Below are 8,628 nucleotides of genomic sequence, written 5' to 3'. Positions count from 1 at the left end.
ATTGGAAAAAAAGACTTTATGGGTGGGGGGTAGATAGCATAAAGGTTATGCAAAGAGACTCTCATGCCTGAGGCTTCAAAGTCCCAGGTTCAATCTCCTGCGCCACCATAAACCAGAGCTGAACAGTGCTCTGGTTAAAAAAAAAAAAGAGCGAGAGAGAGCGAGAGAGAGAGGAACTTTATTGAAAAAAGTGGGGGCAAGTGGTGGTGCAACTAGTTAAGTGCATGAATAACCACGCACGAGGACCTAGGTTCAAGCCCCCGGTCTCTACCTGCACTGGGGAAAGCTTCATGGGCAGTGAAATAGTACTGCAAATGTCTCTCTCTCTCCTTCTCTCTGTCTCTTTCTCTCTCTATGTCTCTCCCCTTCTCAAATTCTTTCTTTCTTTTTTCCAGAGCACTACTAAGCTCTGGCTTATGGTGGTGCAGGGAATTGAACCTGAGACTTCAGAGATTCAGGCAGGAGAGTCTCTTTGCATAACCACTATGCTATCTACCCCTGCCCTGCCCTCTCCTTAATTTCTTTTCTTTTTTTTTTTTCCTCCAGGATTATTGCTGGGGCTCCGTGCCTGCACTATGAATCCACTGCTCCTGGAGGCTATTTTTCCTCTTTTGTTGCTCTTTTTTTTTATCCTTTTTTATTATTGTTGGTGGTGGTGGTGTCATTGTTGTTGGTTAGGACAGAGAGAAATGGAGAGAGGAGGGGAAGACAGAGAGGGGAGAGAAAGATAGACACCTGCAGACCTGCTTCATCACCTGTGAAGCGACTCCCCTGCAGGTGGGGATCTGGGGGCTCGAACCGGAATCCTTACACTCGACCTGTGCGATTTGTGCCACGTGCACTTAACCTGCTGCGCTATCGCCTGGCTTTCTCCTTCTTAATTTCTGTCTTCCCCTCCCTCTCAATTTATCTCTGTTCTATCAAATAGTAAACTTAAGAAAATAACAAGGGCAGGGCTGGGTGGTGGCACACCGGGTTGAGCACACGTTACAGTGCCCAAGGACCCAGGTTCAAGCCCCTGGTCCCCAACTGCAGGGAGAAAGCCTCACGAGTGGTGAAGCAATGCTGCAGGTGTCTCTCTATCTCCTTTTCCTCTCAATTTCTGGCTCTCTCTATCAAATAAATAAAGATAATTTAAAAAGAAAAAGAAAGAAAATAACACTGGGGGCCGAGTGGTGGCACACCTGTTTGAGCGCACACTCTACAGTGCACAAGGACACAGGTTCAAGCCCCTGGTCGTCATCTGCAGGGGGCAAGCTTCACAAGTGGTGACACAATGTTGCAGGTGTCTCTCTGTCTCTCTCTAGATCTCCCCCTTCCTGTTTGCTTTCTGGCTGTCTCTATCCAGTAAATAAATAAAGACAATTTTTTTTAAATTTAAAAAGAAAAGAATACTAAAAATACTTTTAAAGGGGGGGGGGTGTTGGGCAGTAGCGCATCTGGTTAGATGCACGTGGCGCAAAACGCAAGGACCAGCGTAAGGATCCCAGTTCGAGCCCCCGGCTCCTCACCTGCAGGGGAGTCGCTTCACAGGCAGTGAAGCAGGTCTGCAGGTGTCTCTCTTTCTCTCCCCCTCTCTGTCTTCCCCTCTTCTCTCCATTTCTCTCTGTCCTATCCAGCAACAACGACATCAATAACAACAACAATAATAACCACAACAAAGAAAAGGGCAACAAAAAGGAAAATAAATTAAATGTTTTTTTAAATTAAAAAACTGCGTTAAACCAATGTACCACCCAGGAAAAATAAATAAATAAATAACAACAATAAGAACAACAAGAACAACAAAGGGAAAAAATAGCCTCCGGGATCAGTGGCTTCGTAGTGCAGGCATGAAGTTCCAGCAATAACCCTGGGGGCAAAAAATATATTTTTTTATTTTACTTTCAAGCCAAGTTCAAGGAAAATCACAAGTTTCTATTTCATTCTCTAACAGTTTCCAAAAGTAACATCTTAAATATATACTCATAGACCAGCATAGTACCCCAAAGATTTATTTTAAACTAAGACACAACTAAAACTAAATAAAGTCTAAATATCTGAATTGAATCTCAGTGGTAGAAAGGATCCTTCTAGTGACCTGGGAAGAGATACATAAGGTCCAGAATTTGGTCCCTGGCATCACAAGGGCCATAGTGGTACTCTGGTTCTCTCTCTCACTCTCCTGCTTTCACTAATAAATAAATCTTTAGAAATAAAAAATAACAATTCTTAAAAAGGTAAAAGAAGAACCTTTTAGTCTTCCTATTTATATCATTCAAGGGCACAGAGTGCCAAGAAGTGGCCAAAAGTTGTAGATACGAAGAATTTTTAGCACTGGAGAGTTTCTAAATAGAAATCGTTATAATGTGGCCTGGGAGGTGACACAGTGGGTAGACCTTTGAACATTCAGGTATAAATTCCCAGGTCCCATCCCTAGCATCTCATGTGTCCCATGATGCTCTGGTTCCATCCTCCTAACCACTTCCTGACCCTCCTTCTATCTTTCTCTTTTTCATAAATAAATATTTTTTAATTTTTTTAATATTTATTTATTCCCTTTTGTTGCCCTTGTTGTAGTTATTATTGTTGTTGCTGATGTCGTTGTTGTTGGATAGGACAGAGAGAAATGGAGAGAGGAGGGGAAGACAGGGGGAGAGAAAGACAGACACCTGCAGACCTGCTTCACCGCCTGTGAAGCGACTCCCCTGCAGGTGGGGAGCCGGGGGCTCGAACAGGGATCCTTGTGCTTTGCGCCGCCTGCGCTTAACCCACTGTGCTACTGCCCAACTCCCCATAAATATATATTTAAAAAGAAAGGAAGAAAGAGAGAGAGAGAGAAGGAAGGAAGGAAGGAAGGAAGGAAGGAAGGAAGGAAGGAAGAGGGGACTCAGGTTCCGAGCCCCTGGTCCCCACCTGTAGGGGAAAAACTTTGCAAGTGGTGAAGCAGGGCTGCAAGTGTCTCAGTGTCTCTGTCTCTCCATCTATATCACCCCCTTCCCTCTCAATTTCTGACTGTCTCTATTCAATAAATAAAATAAAGATAATTAAAAATTTTTAAAAGGAAATACCTAGACTGACAAATTAACTCATTTGGAATAATGTGCTGCCTTATTATGCATGTGGACAAAGTTTGAGCCCCCCCCCCCCCCAGTGCACTGAAGGAAGTTTTGGTGCTATGGGCTATGGCCTATTTTTTTTATCTGTCTGTCTGTCTACATATCTATCCTCTATCTATCTTAAATATATTTACATTAAAAAAAAATTAAAAAAACTGGTGGGTGTTGAGTGGTAGCGTAGCGGGTTAAGCGCAGGGACCGGCATAAGGATCCCAGTTTGAGCCCCCGGCTCCCCACCTGCAGGGGAGTTGCTTCACAGGCGGTGAAGCAGGTCTGCAGGTGTCTGTCTTTCTCTCCCCCTCTCTGTCTTCCCCTCCTCTCTCCATTTGTCTCTGTCCTATCCAACAACAATGGCATTAATAATAACTACAACAATAAAACAACAAGGACAACGAAAGGGAATATAAATAAATATTTTTTAAATTAAAAACCCAAACCATAATCTGAACCTTCAGAGACTCACAATCTTTTTTTAATATTTTACATTTATTTATTCCCTTTTGTTAACCTTATTATTTTATTGTTGTAGTTATTATTGTTGATGTCATTGTTGGATAGGACAGAGAGAAATGGAGAGAGGAGGGGAAGACAAAGGGGGGGACAGAAAGACAGACACCTGCAGACCTGCTTCACCGCCTGTGAAGCGACTCCCTTGCAGGTGGGGAGCCGGGGTTCAAACAGGGGTCCTTATGCCGGTCCTTGCGCTTTGCGCCATGTGCGCTTAGCCCACGGCGCTACCACCCGACTCCCGAGAGTCACGATCTTTTTGTCACAATCCTTCAGTTTGTGTGAGGGAGGTGCAATGGGGGTGGACACTGTATCTACAACATGCAATCAAGCAAAACACTGGGCTGGTGAGAGAACTTACCTGGGAAGGCTGTGTGTGTGTGTGTGTGTGTGTGTGTGTGTGTGTGTGTGTGTGTGTGTGTGTGTATAACCCAGGTCTGACTCCCAGCATGCCACGTGGGAATGCTAGGGGAAGCTTCAGTGCTGTCTCTCCCTCTCCCCATCCCAAAACTGTTAACCTAGACGGTGAGGCCCAGCTATGACAAAAGTAAATAAATTCATACATAAATACAAGCCTCAGGGAGTCGGGCAGAAGCGCAGCGAGTTAAGCGCAAGTGGCTGCAAAGCGCAAGGACCAGCAGAAGGATCCTGGTTTGAGCCCCTGGCTCCCCACCTGCAGGGGAGTCGCTTCACAGGCGGTGAAGCAGGTCTGCAGGTGTCTGTCTTTCTCTCCCCCTCTGTCTTCCCCTCCTCTCTCCATTTCTCTCTGTCCTATCCAACAACAACAATAACAATAATAATTACAACAATAAAACAACAAGAGCAACAAAAGGGAAAATTAGTTAATTAAAAAATACAAGCCTTGTAGCTGAGGGAGATAGCTCAGCTGGTGGAGCGCAGGACTTGGCAGGTTTGAAGTTCCTGGTTTGTGTCTCTGGTGTCACAGGTTCCAGAATGGAACTTTGGCTTCTGTCTCTAGCCTGTGACACTCTCTCGATATCTCATATGAAATAAAAGAAAGCTTTTTAAATTATCTTTTTTATTTATTTATTTATTGGATAGAGACAGCCAGAAAAGGAAAAGGGATGATAGAGAGGGAGAAAGAGAGACACCTGCAGCCCTGCTTCACCGCTTGTGAAGCTTTCCCCCTGCAGGTAGGGACAGGGGCTCAAACCCGGGTCCCTGTGCACAGTAACATGTACGTTCAACCTGGTGAGCCACCACCTGGGCCTGAAATCTTTGTTTTTTAGTGAATTATAGCTGCACTGCCTAGAGACTCCACCTCCACGTACTGTTATCTTGGGGTTAGGGTGGGTTCAACATAGAAATCGGGTGGGCGATGTTGTGGGGAAGGGGTGTGGGGAGGACTACGGGGACCCCAGTCTGCTTTACGAGAAGGAAATCTATGAGCTGAGCTGAAGTAAAATTAAGCAGCTGGAAAACAAAGACAATTCCCTGGCCAGTCCCCTCTTGGTTCTGCTTTCCTTTGGCAGGGCTCCAGGGCTCTGCGCTTGTGTGGTTTTACTGCTCCCAGCAGATAGGCTTTCTCCTCCCCTCCACCCTTTCCTCCCCCACCCCCCTCCTCTGTCTCCTCTCCCTCCTCCCCCTCTTCCTCCTCCTTCTTCTCCTTCACCTCCTCCTTTTTCTTTTCTTCTTTAAAAAAAAAAAAAAAACATTTCTTTATTTACTCAGGAGAAAGATAAGAGGAGAAAGAACCAGACATCACTCTGGTACATGTGCTGCCAGGGATCAAACTCAGGACCTCATGCTTGAGAGTCTAAGGCTTTATCCACTGCGCCATCTCCTGGACCACTCTTTTATTCTTCTTTTTTTTTTCCCCCTCACTAGAGCTCGGTGCCTGCACTACCGAATCCAATGCTCCTGGAGGCCAATTTTTTCCCATTTTGTTGCCCTTGTATTTATTGTTATTGTTGTCATTGCTATCATTGTTGGATAGGACAGAGAAAAATAGAGAGAGGAGAGGAAGATAGAGAGGGGGAGAGAAAGACAGACACCTGCAGACATGCTTCACCGCCTGTGAAGTGACCTCCCTGCAGATGGGGAGCTGGGGGCTCGAACCGGGATCCTTGCTAGGGTCCTTAAGCTTCTCAGCACCTGTGCTGTGCTGCACTACCAGCCGGCTCCCTCTTTTTTGTTTCTTATCTTTTTTCATTTCAGGTAGAGATAGGGAAGAAAGGAGAGACACCACAGCACTGATCCACCATTCCTGGAGCTTCCTCTGTTGCCATTCATGGCGTCTTCATGTGGTGCTGGGGGCTTGAACCCAGGTTTTCTGACCTAGTAAAGTGTGAGCTCTGTCAGGTAAGCTAACTCCCAGGCGTCCTTCTGGCAGTGCTGCTCTCACCTTTCTGGACAAGGTCGTGCTGGGGGGTCTCCTCCTGGGAGGCTGCAGAGAGTGTGTGCTTCTTACCAGGGTCAGCAGTCCTGGGACCTTCAGACAAAACTGCACATTCTGGGCAGATGGCCCAAGCATGCGACAGACATGCCCCCGAGACCCATCCTGGGCTCCTTCAGCTTGGGAAACAGGCCCAGCATTCCCAGCATTCCCAGCTCTGCTGTCACAGACCCTGAACACAGGCTCTTCCTCATACCCCCACACCTACCTCCCAGCCTTCCCATGCCAAGCAACTCCCTTCCTACTCAAGCCACTGGCTCAGTGGCCTCAGCAAGACTGTTAGCTACACTGTCTCCTCGTGCTCTGTGTTAGGGGACAGAGGACAGGATGGCCGTTGGGAATTGAGGGGGCCTTGTAAGCAATCTCAGGAGACACATGTCCCGGTCCCCACCTGCAGGGGTAAACTCCTGCAGGATGGAGCAGGTCTGCAGGTATCTCATTCTCTCTCCCTCTCTATCCCCCCTACCCTATTGATTTCTCTCTATTTCTATCTAAAATTTTTTTATTTGATATTTCTGCAAAGAATGAGGCATATGGCTTCTTAAAAAAAAAAAAATCAGGAGTCTGGCCCATGCTTCCAGAAGCCAGGTGAGCCCTCCTGGAACAGGCCCTCGTCCACACGGGACTTCAAACAAGGACAGAGACTCTTGTTCCATCTTCCAGGCAATCAAAGAACAGGGGCCACAGGACAGAGGGAGGTGGACTGGAGGGAGAGAGAATGCAGCACACACTCCCCAAGGCTGTGAGAATCTGTGTTCAGCTCCAGCCCCTGCGGGGCCTCCATTAGCAGAGCTCATCCTAACTGGCCTGACCGGCCAACCTGGCTCTGCTCTCCTGCTGCCCCAGGGGCTAGCTCCAACAGTCACCTGCCACCCCTCTGCTCCAGAAGGCTTTGGTTGTAGGGTAGTGCAAACAATCGGCCCAGGGCTCCAGACCTTAAACTTCCAACTTGGGGAAAAAAAAAAAAAGCAGTTGGAAAGAATTCCACAGCACATACAAATGCTGAATGTCGGCCCTAGGCAGGTTGCCTACAACACTGATCACTGGGCCTTCCAGAAGCAGCTCTGGGTCAAAACCAGAGACACATGCACTCGGTTCCATGCGACTACCTCAACGCCATCAGCTGCAAGAGGGAGGGAGCTGCAAAGGGAGGCAGGGCAGCTCCCCCCCCCACCTTTGCAGCCAGGTGGCAGCTCACCTAGCTGCCCCTTTGATGTCAGAACAGAGACACCCAGCATGCACTCGCAGTGGAAACAAAGGGACAAATTGTGAGCTCCCTCTAGAAACGTCTGTGGCTCTTAATTCCTAGAGCCTTACTCTCCCTAACCTGGGCCGCCATCCGTGATGCAGCACAGGTGTGGCCACCAGAGGGCGCAACCGCCCCCTCTGAACTGGCGAGAGGGCTCACCCCATGGGGACCGGGCAGGGCCGGGTGGCAGAAACGTCTGCGGGCTTTCTGCTCACAGGCATGTTCCGCTCAGAAGCTGAGGGAAACAAGTCCTGGGGCCAAGAAAGAAGTACTAAGGGGGTCGGGCGGTAGCGCAATGGGTTAAGCGCACGTACTCAAAGCGTGGGACCAGAGGAACGATCCCGGTTCGAGCCCTCGGCTCCCCACCTGCAGGGGAGTCGCTTCACAGGCCGTGAAGCAGATCTGCAGGTGTCTGTCTTTCTCTCCCTCTCTGTCTTCCCCTCCTCTCTCCATTTCTCTCTGTCTTATCCAACAATGACGACATAAATAACAAACATAATAATAACCACAACAATGGTAAAACAACCAGGGCAACAAAAGGGGGAAAAAATGGCCTCTAGGAGCAGTGGATTCGTGGTGCAGGCATCAAGCCCCAGCAATGACCCTGGAGGCAAAAAAAAAAGAAAGAAAGAAAGAGGTACTGAGCTTGGCACACACCCTGTAGGCTTTTAGTTTTTCACCATGATGCTTTCCCTCCATTCACATATGGTTCCTCATTTTATTATTATTTTTCAAAGATTTTATTTATTAATGAGAAAGATAGGGGGAGAGAGAGAAAGAGCCAGACATCACTCTGGTACATGTGCTGCCGTGGATTGAACTCAGGACCTCATGGTTGAGAGTCTAGTTCCTTAGCCACTGCGCCACCTCCCGTACTACTCCTTTTATTTATTTATTTATTTATTTATTTATTTATTTTTCCTCTCCTCCCTTTTTACCAAAGCACTGCTCAGCTCTGGCTTATGGTGGTGGTGCAGAGGAATTGAACCTGAGACTTTGGACCCTCCGGCACGAGAGTCTCTTTGCTGTTCCTCCTCAATCTCCTTTTCTTTTCTTTTCTTTTCTTTTTATTGTTTACTTTTTGCCAGCTAGGTTTTTTTTTTTTTATTTGCATGATTCCACCCATCCTGGAAGGCTGGAGCTGAACAGACTCTCACAGCCTTGGGGAGTGTGTGCTGCATTCTCTCTCCCTCTGATGTCCATCATTGCGCTTCGAGCCACGTGTGCTTAACCCGCTGCGCTACTGCCCTAAGCACACTCCATATCTATATATGGTGTGTGTATATATATATATATATATATATGGTGATTGATATATATATATACCAGAGCACTGCTCAGCTCTGGCTTATGGTGGT

The sequence above is a fragment of the Erinaceus europaeus genome, chromosome 12 (genome assembly GCF_950295315.1).
Source record: "Erinaceus europaeus chromosome 12, mEriEur2.1, whole genome shotgun sequence".
Lineage (NCBI taxonomy): Eukaryota > Metazoa > Chordata > Mammalia > Eulipotyphla > Erinaceidae > Erinaceus > Erinaceus europaeus.
This window is presented reverse-complemented; position numbering follows the sequence as displayed.